The sequence below is a fragment of the Chenopodium quinoa genome, unplaced genomic scaffold, assembly GCF_001683475.1.
Source record: "Chenopodium quinoa cultivar QQ74 unplaced genomic scaffold, ASM168347v1, whole genome shotgun sequence".
Lineage (NCBI taxonomy): Eukaryota > Viridiplantae > Streptophyta > Magnoliopsida > Caryophyllales > Amaranthaceae > Chenopodium > Chenopodium quinoa.
The window spans coordinates 629,840-646,549 of NW_018742823.1; positions in this window are offsets into that span (position 1 = coordinate 629,840).

A 16,710-nucleotide genomic window follows, 5' to 3' on the forward strand; every position below is an offset into this window, starting at 1 on the left:
TGTCCCCATTTGAAGAAAGTAGAGTCATCAATCCTCCATGGAAGGGAGCTAAGTGATCTATCTACTCTAACACTTGAAATTATTTCAATACTTGATACTAATTCAGAGGGGCATGCCGCCTGTACCTTTACAGTCGGCTACTTTCCATTGAGTATTTCACTCTATGATCAGAGGGGCATGCCGCAGTACCTCTATAGTCGGCTACTCTCTGCTTTGATTATTTTACTCTATCACCAGAGGGACATGCCGTCTGGACATACAATCGGCTACTCTCCATAGAAGATGGTCAACTGGTTCCAAAACAAACGGCCACCCTCCTATACTTAGCTAAAAAATGATCAGGGCCTGGCCGACCCTGTGCCTAAACAGGCGGCTACCCTCCTCTTACTTAGCACCTACGTTCACCAAGAACTATCCAAGGCCACAAGCCGAATGATCAGTCCAGGCGCCAAGCTAACTGATCCAATCTTTAAACTAATACGACTTGTCCCAACATCATAGCAGGCGTCCGACGGCATCCCTCCGGATGAAATTCGTCGCAGAGAGAAGCTCCCTTTTGGGTGGAACATTGCTCTATAAACTAATTACACGGCACCTATACGACTGTCCCCAAGGGTAACCACGTAGCTGTTTTTGAGACAAGGATAACTCTATCACTAACCAAACCAGTGGTAGCAGTTGACATCTGAGTCAGATGACCGCCTGTATTACTTGGGATAAATGCAGGGGGTACCTCTTGAGTTAATAGCCAAAAAACATTGGCGAATCAAGGGGATCAGCCGGCCTCCGCCGCCTGGTACCTCTCCTACTCAAGCTAGAGTGTGACGGAGACTGAGTAACACCAACGTTAACTCATAGTCACTCCCTCAAACTTGGTATGGAACCTAAAAGGTTTGAGTAGACCGCCTGTTTTTTGGAAAACAGGGGCACTCAAACCCCTATTCCTACTAGGTAACCACTCCTTGGGTTAATAGCCAACAAACATTGGCGAATCAAGGGGATCAGCCGGCCTCCGCCGCCTGGTACCTTTACTACTCAAGCTAGAGTGTGACGGAGACTGAGTAACTCCTATGTTAACTTATAGTCACTCTCTCAAACTTAGTATGGAGCCTAAAAGGTATGAGTCGCCCGCCTGTTTTTAGAAAACAAGGGCTCTCAACCACTACTCCTGCTAGGTTAACAACCTTTGAGTTAATAGCCAAGAAAAACTTGGCGAATCAAGGGGACTATCCGGCCCCCGCCGCCTGGTTTCCCTACCACTCAAACAAAATAGGCAGTGATTGACTAACCGCAAGGTTAACCAGTCGCCCTCCTTAGTACGGAACCTAAAAGGTATGAGGAGTCCGCCTGTTTTTTGGTAAACAGAGGTACTCGACCACTATTCTTACTAGGTTGGATATACTTAAAGCTGCCGTCTGTAACCCAACAGGCGTAGCTACTTTGGTTGGACGTCCTGTCTGACACCTGCTTCTATGCAGCCACCAAAGCAGACGACCAGCCATCCCCCAACGAAATAAACTAAACGCTTACCCCTTGTGCAATAGTTGACAGTCCACCTGATCAGGGGCTATCTGCATAGTAGGGCAAAGAATCGGCATCTGTCTAGTTCGGCGGCAATCATTATTATGATTGATTAACTTTGAAAATGTCATACCGCCCAAGGTATCAAAATTTTCTAAGTTAATCAAGTCCATCTCCCATTAGAACTAGACAAGATGCCGACCTAGCAAAGCTTCGAGGGTCTAACTTTCGAAAGGAGCAATCCCTCCTGGAAAGAGAAATAACTCCTTCCGAGGGGCAAATGTTTAGGGTAAAATTACCCATGACAAATGGACCAATCCGGACCTGCCACGTGTCCACCACGTGGGCCAATCAGCGTCCGCCACTTGTCACCCTAAGAGGTCCAACATGGACTAATCAGGTCACATCATGTGGCCCATTATCCGCCAACCTGGAAAACGGCCATCGCAGGCCCAATTCCCGAGGCAAGCCCAATCAGTTCTAGGTTTTCCCAGAAAACCTAGTATTGGGCACGTACTTCGAGGCTATATAAACTTGTCATTAGCCTCCATAAAGAACATAATTACTCTCACCTAGAGAAAACCTAAACACATTGATCACTCCTCCCCTAGAGGAACCAGATCTCCCACCTTTACTTTCCGCATTTATTACTCCTCAAACAAGTACTAACTTGACCGTTGGAGGCGGAGCTCCCACCACAAGGAGTCTCCGTTGTTTTGCAGGTACAGGCGCAAGGATACCAGTCCCGGAATTGTAACTCTCCCGCAGGACATCAAAAAACCCCGAAACAACACTCATCACAAACACATTTAAACAAAGCTTTTTGAATCAAGTTAAAGTCAAACACGTTCAAACAAAGCTTTTTGAATCTAATAAAAGTCAAACACATTCAAACAAAGATTTTTGAATGAATGAAAGTCAAATGCATTCAACGAAGCTAATTGAATCAAACGAAAGTCAAACACATTCAAACAAAGCTTTTTGAATCCAATGAAAGTCAAACACATTCAAACAAAGATTTTTGAACCGAATGAAAGTCAAATGCATTCAACGAACTAATTGAATCAAATAAAACTCAAACCCATTCAAACAAATCGTTTTGAATCAAATGAAAGTTAAACACATTCAAACGAAGGTTTTTGAATAAAATAAAAGTCAAATGTAATCAATAAAGCTAATTAAATTAAATGAAAGTAAAAAACATTATAAAGCTTTTTGAATAAAATGAAAGTCAAACACATTCAAACAAATCTTTTTAAATCAAATGAAAGTCAAACACATTTAAGCAAAGTTTTTTGAATCGAATTGAAAGTCAAACACATTCAAATAAAGCATTTTGAATCAAATGAAATTCTAACACATTAAAACAAATCTTTTTAACTCAACTGAAATTCAAACACATTCAAACAAAGCTTTTTAAATCGAATGAAAGTCAAATGCATTCAACGAACAAATTAAATCAAATGAAAGTTAAACACATTCAAAAAAAGCTTTTTGAATCAAATAAAATTCAAACAAATTGAAACAAGTCTTTTTAGGTCAAATTCTAGTCACACAAGTTCAAACTAAGCTTTTTAAATCAAATGAAAGTCAAACACATTGAAACAAAACTTTTTTAATCAAACGAAAGTCAAACTCATTTAAATAAGCTTTTTGAATCAAATTAAAGTCAAACACATTCAAACAAAGCTTTTTGAATCAAATGAAAGTCAAACATATTTAAACAAAGCATTTTTGAATAAAAAGAATTGAAACACATTTAAACAAAGCTTTTAGATCAGAATGAATTCCAAATGCAATCAATGAATGAAAGTCAAACACATTCGAGCAAAGTTTTTGTATCAAATTAAATTAAAACACATTTAAACAAATCTTTTTGAATCGAATGAAAGTGTAACACATTCAAACAAATTTTTTGAATGGAATGAAAGTCAAAAACACTCAAACAAATCTTTATCAAATGAAAGTAAAACATATTCAAACAAATCTTGTTGAATTGAATGAAAGTGTAACACATTCAAACAAAGCTTTTTGAATCGAATGAAAGTCAAAACCATTTAAACAAAGCTTTCTGAATCAAATGAAACTTAAAAAACATGCAAACAAAGATTTTTAAATCAAATAAAAGTCAAACACATTCAAACAATGGTTTTTCAATGAAATGAATGTCAAACACCTTCAAACAAAGATTTTTTAATCTAATGACAACAAAACGTATTAAAAAAAGCTTTTTGAATCAAATTAAAGTCAAACACAATCAAAAAAAGCATTTTGAATTAAATGAAGTAAAAACACATTTAAACAAAAAATTTTTGACTAAAATGAAACTTAAACACATTCAAACAAAGCTTTTTCAATTTAATGAAAGTCAAACACATTCAAACAAACCATTTTTAATCAAATTAAAGTCAAACACATTCACACAAGGCTTTTTGAATTAGATGAAAGTCTAAGAAATTCAAACCAAGATTTTTGAATTAAATGAAAGTCAAATGCATTAAAAAAGATTTTTAAATTAAATGAAAGTCAAACACATTCAAACAAAGCTTTTTGAATCAAATGAAAGTTAAACACCATCAAACAAAGCTTTTACAATTAATAAAGGTCAAACACATTTAAACAAAGCTTTTTAAATCGATTGAAAGTCAAACACATTCAAACAAAGCTTATTGAATCGAATGAAAGTCAAATACATTCAACGAAGCTAATTGAATCAAATGAAAGTAAAACGCATTCAAACAAAGCTTTTTGAATTGAATGAATGTCAAACACATTTAAATAAACCATTTTATTCAAATTAAAGTCAAACACATTCACACAAAGCTTTTTGAATGAAATGAAAGTTTAAGAAATTCAAACAAAGCTTTTTGAAATAAATGAAAGTCAAATGCATTCAGACAAAACTTTCAATAAAAAAAAAGTCAAACACATTCAAACAAAGCTTTTTGCATCAAATGAAAGTGAAATGCATTCAATAAATCTAATCAAATAAAAGTCAAACACATTAAAACAATGTTGTTTGAATTAAATGAAAGTTAAACACCACCAAACAAAGCTTTTACAATTCAATGAAAGCCAAACACACTTAAACAAAGCTTTTTCAATCAAATGAAAGTCAAACACATTCAAACAAAGCTTTTTAAATCAAATGAAAGTAAAAAACATTCAAACAAATCTCTTTAAATCAAATGAAAGTCAAACAAATTCAAACAATGTTTTTTAAATCAAATGAAAGTCAAACTTATTCAAACAAAACTTTTTATATTGAATGAAAGTCAAACACATTAACAAAAAGTTTTTTTAATCAAATAAAAGAAAAAATCTATTTGAATCAAATGAAATTCAAACACATTCAAACAAAGATTTTTGAATCGAATAAAAGTCAAATTTAATCAATAAAGCTAATTAAATTAAATGGAAGTAAAAAACATTATAAAGCTTTTTGAATAAAATGAAAGTCAAACACTTTCAAACAAATCTTTTTAAATAAAATGAAAGTCAAACACATTTAAGCAAAGCTTTCTGAATTGAATTGATAGTCAAACACATTCAAAAAAAGCTGATTGAATTAAACAAAAGACTAACACATTCAAACAAATCTTTTTAAATCAAATGAAAGTCAAACACATTCAAACAAAGCTTTTTGAATTGAATGGAAGTCAAACATATTCAAACAAAGCTTTTTGAATCAAATGAAATTCAAACACATTCAAACAAATCTTTTTGAATTACATGAAAGTTGAACACATTCTAAAAAAGCTCTTTGAATCGAATGAAAGTCAAATGCATTCTACAAAACTAATTGAATTAAACAAAAGTCAAACACATTTAATAACCTTTTTTGAATCAAATGGAAGTCAAACACTTTCAAACTAATCTTTTTTAAACAACTGAAAGTCAAACAAAGCTTTTTGAAACAAAGCTTTTTGAATCGAATGAAAGTCAAACACATTCATACAAAGCTTTAGAAATCGAATGAAATTCAAACACATTTAAAAAAAATCTTTTTGAATCATAAGAAAGACAAGCACTTTCTAAAAAAGCTTTTTGAATCAAATGAAGGTCAAATACATTCAACGAAGCTAATTGAATCAAATGAAAGTAAAACACATTCAAACAAAGCTTTTTTAATCGAATGAATGTCAAATGCATTCAACGAACTAATTGCATCAATTGAAAGTTGTTTGGGGTAATTTTACCCTTCCACGTGGTCCAACCAGAGGGTGACAATTGTCTCTTCAGGGTTAGACCAAAATGGACCAACCCCTGTTTAACACGTGTTATTCCAGAGAAAAGGGAAAAAAGGCCGCATTCACGGCCCAAATCCCGAGAAAGCCGTCATACGGCGCAGCCCACCAATGATTAGGGCTTGATGACCTAATCAGGGCACAAATCACAAGGACCCTATAAATAGGGAGAGTTCCTCCATTTGGGGGCACGTTTTTTACCATTTATAACACATTTACTCTTTGAAAGAGACATCTCGATCTTAGAATCCGAGTAGATACCCACCTAAATTTCCGCACCTTTTTACTCCTATTTAAGTTACTAACTTGATCGTCGGAGGCGAAGCTCTAACCACCCAGAGTCTCCATTTCTTTGCAGGTACATCTCACGCCGGACAAGACTTTGTGACGGAACTCTCTCGAGGGACAAAAACACCCAAAACATTTGGCACCGTTTGTGGGGATAGTACCTCAAAGATGGTTCAAGAGTCTATACCACCTACTAATTCAAATAACCCTCAACCTATTACCCGACTGGGTAATACAAGCATTTCTTAACCGGTTAACCAACCGGGTTGTTCGAGTCTTCCTCCACTGGTGCGTCAGCTGGAGGTCTTCACTGAACAAGAAGATGATGATGTGGAGACGTATGTGGCCAAAGATGGCTCATTCATCTCCAAACACACTCGTTCTAAAGATCACCTGAAACGTGAAACATACCAGGCGGGTCGAATCAGACCCACTGGGATGTTAGAAGGGGAAACCCAGAAGGCCAGAGGCTCATCTCCGGTCACCCGGGACGAGCTCATGACTTTCATGAACTCGTTTAAGGGTGAAATCAAGGAGATGATCAACAAAAACAAGGCTGGTCCCAGCAAGGGTCAACTAGCAAAGAAGACACCTTCATCTTGGAGGAAGAAGCCGGTCAAGGACAGGCTGCCTACTCCTCATCCCAAGGAGAAGGAGAAGGTAGCCACAAGACTTGACTGGACTAAGGTCCTTATGCTTAAGGGTCCTTAGAGGCACACCCGGCAAGAGCAGCCGGGGGCCACAAAGAAAATTGTTTCTGATACTCGACAAATCATTGAGCGGAGGAGACACCAGCAGCTGTCTGAGTCAGCTTCCACCTCCAGATTTCCAGACAACTTCAAACAAACCTCTGTGAGGAACTCACTCTCTTTAGATGAGAGTGGGACAGGCAACAAGTCTGTCAACACCGATCCTCAAATGATGCTAGGGTTTGTTCTGTTTGCACCTCAGGCGTGACACGGGCAATATGGTTTTCCATTTATGCAGTCGCTTCCTTTTGGAGGACAGGCGCCATTCAACAACGTCCAACCCTTGGACTGGCATCTGTGACTGCTCAAACTTAGTGAATAACCCTCTGCGTTCACCAAGAATATAACCGAGGCGGCACAGCCAGCCAAGGTTAAGAATGTGTTGTTAGGTACTTACGATGGTACCTCCAACCCAGAAGACCACCTGATGGCATACACCAATCTCATGTGTCTACAGGGGTGGGAAGATGCCACTTGGTGTCGATGTTTCTCGGCTACAATGAAGGGTATTGCCCAACAATGGTTTGGCAACCTGCCAGCCGGTTCTATTGATTGCTTCAAGAAGCTAGCCTTCTTGTTTGCCACAAACTTCTCAATGAACATCCCTGCTAAAAAAACGAGCCTTGATTTTAGCACCGTTAAGCAGGGTAAGAGAGAAGGGCTACGCTCATATGTCAGACGGTTCAACATGGTCAGAATCCAGATCCAGGGTCTTTTTGACGAGGTAGCATTCACACACTTCTTCAAGGGTCTTAGAGACGAGTCGAACTTTAATTTTGACCTCGTCAAAAAAGGGGCATTTATGCTGAAGGCAGCCTAAAGGGAGGCGGAATGCTATATTCAGGCTACCGGCCTTTGCACGCCTAGCAGCCAGTCAGACTCCAAGAAGTCTGACAAACAAAAAGAAAGCCGGAATGCTAAGCCGGCAAAAAAGAAATAAGAGAGCAAAACGAGAAAAGAAGTCTGGGCGGTTAGTGATTCTGACCAGCCGTCTCAGAATAAAAAGAGAGAGTTTAAACCATACGTCCCTAAGTACTAGTTTAACAAGGACTCTAACTCCATCCTCATGGAGATTAAGGACTAGTAGACAATTCAGAAATCGAATCGAATGAAAATTTTCGTCCAGTCACGGAACAAGAACAAATTTTGTCAGTACCATGATAAAGTTGGCCATGACACCAACGACTACTTCAGCCTTCAGCTGGCGTTGGACCGTCTGGCTGACAAGGGGATGCTAAAGTCCTACATTTCTAAGTCTAAAGGGACTAATAAGAAGAACAAGGGACAGTCGTCCAAGAATCCCCAGCCTACTAGTAGTTCGGACACCGATAAGGAGTTGGTCTACACCATAGCAGGCGGGTTCTCAAGTTGTGGCCCTACCATCCGGGGCACCAAGAGCCATCTTCGAAAGATAGAGAAGGATGATGATGAGCAAGCGTCTTCCAGCTCCTCCTCCCCAGACGTCGTGATCACTAAGAAGGACAGGGGCAGCGTCCGTCGTCCGCATGACGACCCGATCGTCATTGAATGTAAGGTCGCCAACTAGCTGGTTGGCCTAATCCTTATTGACACCGGCAGCTCGTCGGACATCATTAGCCTCCAATGTCTGCAGAAGCTGAAATACAAACCCAGCAGCATGCATCCGGTTACGCAACCCTTGGTTGGTTTTGGGGGTGGGATGGTTTACCTAGTCAGTAGGATTGACTTACCTATCCGGCTGGGAGAAAAAGAAGAAGGACGACACCTGGTCGTTAAATTCTTGGTCGTTGAGGAGGTGACCGCCTATAACATCATTCTAGGTCGTCCAGCTCTCAATGAAGCCAAGGCTGTAATCATCCCTTCTCTCATTCTCATTAAGTATGAGAAGGATGATGGCTCTATTGGTTCCCTGAACGGGGATCAGAAGACGGCCCGGGAGTGCTATCTCTCAGCCGTAAAAGACACCGTGGACCAAGACGGCTAAGCACAGGAACTAATATACCTTGACAATGTCAAGGATGCCAGCCAGCCCCACCAGCAGCCGGAAAGAAAAGAAAAGCTATCTCTCAGCTGGTGGAGGTAAAGAAAGAGAAAAAATAGCAATCACTGAGCGTTGAACGGTTAGACGAGCTCCGTCTCCAGCCAGCCGGAGAGCACATGGACCTCGCTTTGGATGAAAGCCGTCTAGAGCGCACTGGTAAGGTGTGGACGGCTGCTCTTGCTAAGATGGGTGCAGACTTGCACCATCTGCTGAAAGAATTCAAAGACATTTTTGCCTTTGAAGTAGAAGAGATGCAAGGCGTCAACCCGGATCTTGCTGTCCACAAACTCGCCGTGGATCCTAAAAAGAAGCCCATCCGGCAAAAGAAAAAAAATCACGACGAGGAGAGAAGTCAGGCGGCAGCTGCTGAAGTTAAAAAGCTGTTGGACGCTGGGTTCATTCGGCCACGTAGTTTCCTTGACTGGGTGGCCAATTTTGTGCTTGTAAAGAAGTCGAATGGTACCTAGCGTATATGTGTTGATTACACAGACCTCAATAAGGCGTGTCCCAAGGACAGTTATTCGCTTCCAAAGATCGACAGTCTGGTCGACTTTACAGCCGGCCACGCCTTGATGAGCTTTATGGATGCCTATTCCAGCTTTCATCAGATCTCCCAATGGAAGAAAGATCAAGAGTATACGGCCTTTGTCACTGAGCAGGGGTTATTCTGTTAAACTGTGATGCCGTTTAGCTTGAAAAATGCGCCTGCCACTTTCCAACGGATGATTAATACGATCTTCATTTATCAAATCAGAGGAATGTGGAGGCATACATTGATGACATGATAGTCAAATCCAAGCTACAAACGGATCATCTTACTGATCTCTGAGAAACATTCACCACCCTCAAGCGGCATAAGGTCATGTTGAATCCTAAGAAATGCGTCTTTGGTGTTGAGTCTGGGAAGTTTCTCGGATTCCTCATTGATCAAAGGGGATAGAGGCTAACCCCGGGAAGATACATGCTGTAATTGACATGAATTCACCCCGCACTGTTAAGGAAGCTCAAAGGCTTACCGGTTGTCTGGTGGCATTGGGGAGATTCCTCAGCCAGCCAGGCGGCAAATGCCTTTACTTCTTTCAAGCAATCAGGAAGAAGACTAGATTTGAATGGGGGGATGATGCTGAGCCGGCCTTTCAAAAGCTAAAAGAGCACTTGCACTCCTTGCCGAGGCTCGTTATTCCTCTGCCTACAGAGACGCTGCACATGTATTTAGTCGTCTCAAATCATGCCCTCAGTGCCGTTCTCCTTGCTGAAAGAGACGGCGTCCAGCTCCCGGTTTATTTCATTAGCCATGTGCTAAAAAATGCTGAACTCCGGTACCCCATGGTTGAAAATTTTGGCCTTGCTTTGTATATGGAATTCAAGAAATTGAAGCCTTATTTTCTGGCACATCCGGTGGTGATATACACCGACCAGCTACTCAAGCGGCCTATGTCCACCTTGGATTCATCCGGAAGAATGCTGAAAAGGGCTATTGAAATGCAAAGTCTTGAAATCACTTGCGAACAAAGAAAGGTAGTGAAAGGTAAGGCTTTTGCCGACTTCATTGTTGAAATGACCCGTCTGGTGGCTCCGGATAATCTTGACCAGGTTTGGAAGGTGTATGTAGACGGGAGTTCAACAAAGAACGGTTGTGTGACGAGGGTTGAGACTAGGTCGTTGAAACTAACCCCTACCCGAGGCCAAACAAAATTTATATACACTCAACACATCCCTACACAAATATAATGGTAAGTTGAGGGTCGAACCCAAAGGAATCGTGGGCGATTATCTATTGTCTATTGTCAAGCTATTCCGAAATGTAATGATTGGGGTGTGAATGCTATGCTAGGACAAAGACGACTAATAAACGAGAAGAAATCAAATGTAATAAACACTAGGGCTAGGATCCACATGTAATCATAATGGATTCAACTAATTGGGAGGTCAAATTGACTATGTCAAGAAATGTGAGGGAAAATCAATCATGCAACCAAAATAGCATATCAAGCTATTTTCCTAGAGGTCTAACTAGCGTCAACTACGATAAACTCTAGCTAGGAAACATCACAAGACACCTCATTCGTGTAAATGCAAGCCACAAATCAATGGTCCGTATCAATGTGAACTTACAATGCAATCTAGTGCAACAATCAAAGTTAGCTACCCTTTAATTAATCACACACATGCACATGATCATCAACCAATTTAATCATATAGTCAACTCCATCAATTTTCCCCAAATAGCTTTAATACATTACTCATACATGCTTCACCATTACCCTAGCAAGCTATCTACTCACTAGCCATTGAAATCAAAATCAAAACCTAAAGAAAAGGACATCTTACAATCTCGATCAAAGATCTAAGGAATTAATGAAAGCTTCAATCATCAACAATCCACCATGAATTTCTCTCACTAAAACCTAAAGTTACTCTCTCTAAAAATCTCTCTAATTTTCATCAAAAACTAATTCTAATTCTGTTCTCATTCTCTCCCTCATAAAATATAAGGAAAAGCTATATTCGGAAAGATACAAAAAAAGATTTAGTTAGATTGTCCCAAGAGAAACCCCGGAAGGCCAGTCGCATCAGAGGAGAGGCGCGGCCGCGGGAAAAAGGGTACTAAACAGGGGCCCTGGCAGGCACGCCCGCACCCGCACTAGGCTCGCCCGCGCCACCCAGGTGCGCGGCCGCACCACCCTCGTGCGCTAACACCTGGCAGCAGGGGAGCCCCCCTCTTTCTTCGTCCAAGCTCATCCTCGTGGGCTCGACTTTATGATGATGATGAACACCAAGGTGGGCAGTCTTGAGAGGGACATTTTGGTGGGTTCATGGAAAAGATGACGCCCCCACCGCATACGCGCACCGATCTCTTGACTTGCTCTTTGCGTTCCTTCACACTTGAAGTTCTAAAAGGCAAACATGAGGCATCCAAATTGATGAGAGGAAGGCTCGGGAATCCTTGGAGACACGATCATAACCTAAAAACAAACGAAAACAAACAAATAAAAGGGAAAAAGAACAAATAAACAAATAAATGCACAAAACAAGAAAACTAACTAAGAAAAGCACAAAATAACGAAATAAAGAACAAAATTAAGGAAAAGCTAAGGAAAAGGGCTAATAGAGCATGAAAATCATCCTAAAAGAGGCCAAATGAGTGCCATAAATGACACTCATCAAATTCCCCCAAGCTAAACCTTTGCTCGTCCTCGAGCAAAACAAAGCAAGAAAGAATAAGGATGAAAGACTTATTCAAAAAGAAAAAGAAAGACTCAAGAAGAGAATATACACTAAAACTCACTTTCGTAGGAATCACGATTGTTTTTAGCTACAACAAGCCATTTTAAACCCCTAGATCGCCCTAGAGGACGAGTAATGCTCTCGTAAGGGTATCCAAAGAGTTTACCCATAACTCTCCCCCGACATCCAAGAGGCAAAACCATAAAAAGAAAAGAAAAAGGGAAAACAAAACCTTTGCGAAATGGACTTACAAAGAGACTACAATGCAAATGAATGAAAATCATTCTCAAGTAGTCAAGGTATGTGATGAGTGACATTTATGTCACTCTTAGGGGTAGTATTTAGGTCTTTTTCCTCTTATTTTTCTTAGGTTTTTCCACCTCATTTATCCTCTTATGGCTTCTTTATGTGTTGATGAAAAGTAATGCTTATTTGCGCTTATTTTGATAATCTTTATGCATTATTTTATCATCCCCATGCTCTCGTGAACTTTGGTATCTTCTGCAGGTTCCATGACGGTCCTATGCACGGTGGGAGGCCCCTTGGCCAAGTATGGAAGCCATGGACAAAGGCAAGAGGAGCAAAAGGGAAGGAGAGGAAGCAAGAAAAGGAAGTGCAAGAGGAGGTGTGGCCGAACCTCTGAAAGGTCCGGTCGAACCTAGGTGTGGTCAAACTTTTGAAAAGTTTGACCGAACCTCCAGGGTGCAGTGAAGGCAGTGTCAAACCAGTTTTCACCAATTTTGCAGGAGAGGTCGAACCTCAAAAGTTCGACCAAACAAGGATCAGGGAGGTTCGACCGAACCTACACAGGGTTCGACCGAACCTACCCTGAGTCCGACCGAACCTACCCAGAGTTCGGTCGGACCTTTTCCCGATCTCAGCCAATTTTGTACGGACTATTTAAGGTCCTTTTGAGATCGTTTTTCGAAGAAGAAGAAGAAAGACAGTAGCCTAGTTTTCAGAAACCTCTCTTAGTTTGAAACATTCCTTAGGATTAATTTAGCTTAGTTTTCATCAAATCAAATCATTGTATTAGTGAAATTCAAGAATTATTCTCAAAGTTTGGCAATTTGTATTAAACATTTGAAGCTTCAATTAGTAATTTCTCCAACCTTCTTCCTTTTAATTTCAGATTTTATTTGGTATTTGCATGTTATTTAAATCTTCTTAGTTCTTGGTAATTTGTTATTGGATGATAGTTATTTCAATTGTTAACCACTTTTCCCCCATTTTTTGAAGTATTTAGAACCCTAATTCTTGATTGCAAGTTGATAAACATGACTTGTGAGTAGTCTTCTTGCTAGGGGTTGGGTGAAGCTCGACCTTTTGGGTTAACTATGCAAATTTAGGAGAAGCATTGATGTTTGTATTGCAATTAAATTGATTATATGAGATTGCTTGTTAGTTCCTCAAGATAGGTTTAGCTACCCTTGACTAAGGAGCTTGATAGTATGATATGCCTAATTTGACATGGAAGTGTAAATTGAGTACGTTATTACTTATTGTAATTTGATTATGTATCATCTATTGCTAAACTAATGAGGGATCTAAGTTTAGTAGTGTGAGTTGTTTTCTAATTGCATGAGGTTGATTTTACATATAGTCCTTGCTATATCTTGTCTATTTTACTCCCCGTTTGCCTATTTGCCTTGGTTGAGTGGATCTCATTCCCTAGTATCTTTAATTCATTGATTTAGAACCATAGTTTGTTTGTCTTCTTGACGAACCCCAATTCACCAATTGACTTCGAGTTAGCTTAAGTGTAAAGATCTTTGGCAATCATATCCCGTTCCTTGTGGACCGAACTCTTACTTGTCATTATGCTTGGTTTTTAAGGTGTTTGTTAATAAATGTGTTTGATTGAGTGTGGAATGTACGACCGTTCTAACGCCCATCAAAATGGCGCCGTTGCCGGGGAACGGTGTTGTTGATAGCTAATTGATTACTTGAGTCTAGTTCACCATAAAATAATTTCAAAAAGATTGTTTCTTTTTGGCTACACTTGTAGACTTGGTACTAATTGCGTTTGTTGAGAGTGTATGCGCAGAACTCATAACAGGATCTTGGTACCTTACTATCCCGAGATTGAGCAAACTTATAGAAGGAGAAAAAGAGCCGGTTCTAGGCCGTTTACTACTCCCCCAGCTAGAGAGACCAATTTCGAGGAGGATCGAGATCAAATGGGTGACGCGGAACCACCACCTCAAAGACCTTTAAAGGAGTTGGGAACTCCGGGAGCTTATAGAGCTTCAAGCGGCATTGCTCCACCCGTTACTCAAGCCAATGACTTCGAGATTCGGCCCGCAATGATTAATTTGATTGAAAGGAGGCAATATAGTGGAGCAAAACATGAGAGCCCTCTTGCACACTTGAACGAGTTCGAAAAATATTGTAACACGATCAAGGTAAATGGGGTAACTCAAGAGTTTTTGAGACTAAAGTTGTTTCCTTTTTCTTTGATAGGAAGAGCTCTTGAATGGCTTGAGAAGGAGGTGAGGCCTAACTCCTTGAGAACTTGGGACGAGGCCACCACGGCTTTCTTAGGAAGATTCTATTCCCAAAAGAAGACGACCGAGGCAAGAGCTTTGATCCAAGGTTTCCGTCAAAAAGCTAGTGAACCCATTTATGAAGCATGGGAACGATAGAAGGAATATCAAAGGGAGTGCCCTCATCATGGCATTCCGTCATATCAAGTGCTTCAAATTTTCTATGGGGGCTTGAGCCCACAAGGAAAGACTAGCTTGGATGCAGGAGCGGGTGGCCCGATTATGAACAAGACGGAGGAGCAAGTCATAGAGATAATTCATGTGGTGAGGCACCACATGGATTGGCAAGAAGGAGAGAGAGATTCTCTAAACAAGGGAGAAAATGCGGTTTACTTCGTTGATCACCTTAATGCCATCAACAATTTGACCTCCCAAATTGCCAACCTTGGAAAGGAGATGACGTCCATTAAGGCAAAACTAGAGACCTCTAGTTCAACACAAGAGCATCCCTCCCAATCTAAGGGGAGAGGTATGAATTCTAACTCTTCTCCCTCTACTTCTAATAACATGCCTCATGGATGTTTGTTTTTTGAAAATTGTGGGTCTTATGACCATGATACCTCTTCTTGTAATTATGATTTCCAACCCCAACCCCAATACGAAGATGGTAATGAAAATGAAAATGAACAAGTCAATGCCTTGTCTTATGATAATAGACATAGGAATGAAAATCAAAGATACTTACCACCAAATAGAAGAGAACAAGGGGGGAATTCCTATAACCAAAGAGGAAATGATTACGATTACCATAATCAAAATCAATGGGGAAGTAGGAACCAAAGGGACCAAAATCCCCAAGGTAACTACAACCAACAAGGTGGTTATGGTAACCATAATCATAATAATCAAGGAAACTATGGGAATCAAGGGCAATTTCACCAAGGGGGAAACTCTAATAATCGGAACAATTGGAACAACAATAATAATAGAGGTTCTTCTAATCAAAATACGTCCAATTCGAATGTTAGAGGTAATAGGGCTTCCCAAGACAACCACTATGCTCAAGCACCACATAGTAGGTCTAGCTTGGAGGAAATGATGGAAAATCAAACTAAAATGTTCAATTCTTTCATGGCCTCAAGTGAAAAGAAATTTAGTGAAGTGATGACCCATAATAAAATGCTAGAGACACAAATTTCACAATTGGCCAATGCTTTGAAGGAAGGGACTAGCACTTCTAAACTACCACCCCAAGGACTAGATCCTAAGAGGCCCGTAAATGTTATATCAACAAGGAGTGGTAAAGTTTTGGAAGAAAGTGTTCCTAAAAAAAGCAATGAGAGAATGAACATGAGTGAGCCTCCCTTTAAAAGTGATTTTGAACAAGAGAGAGAGCAAAACCATGAGAATGAAAAGGAGAAAGAATGTGAGAAAAAAAAAGAATTTGAGAAAGAGAAAGATTTTGAAAAAGAGAGTGAAGAGAGAAGAGAAAAAGAGAGAGAAACAAAACAATTGCAAAAACTACCATATCCTCACAAATTTGTTAGAAACAAATTAGATGTGCAATTTGGAAAATTTCTTGAAACATTGAAACAAATTCACCTTTCAATTCCTTTTACCGATGCTATCAAGCAAATGCCTAACTATGCTAGGTTTTTGAAAGATATTTTGAGTGGAAGGAGAAAGTGCGAATTGGTTGAAACGGTGAGTCTCACCGAGAATTGCAGTGCAATTATCATGAACAAGATGCCACCAAAATTAAAAGACCCCGGTAACTTTTCTATCCCATGTGCAATATACAAGATGCAAATTGATAATGCTTTGTGTGACCTAGGGGCTAGTGTTAGCCTAATGTCATACTCGGTATACCAAAGACTTGGGATAGGGGAACTTCTACCCACCAACATCACCCTACAATTGGTCGATCGCTCTATTAAATTCCCAAAGGGTAAGGTAGAGGATGTTCCTCTAAGGGTGGGGAAGTTTGTAATCCCGGTGGATTTTGTTGTGTTAGAGATGGATGAAGATGTTAACATTCCAATAATTCTAGGAATACCTTTTCTTGCTACTTCGGGTGCTTTAAAGATGTTCAAAGTGCTAAAATTTCACTAAAAGTAGGAGATGAGGTGATAGAATTTGATTTGAATGAGAGCATGAAATATCCAAGCTCT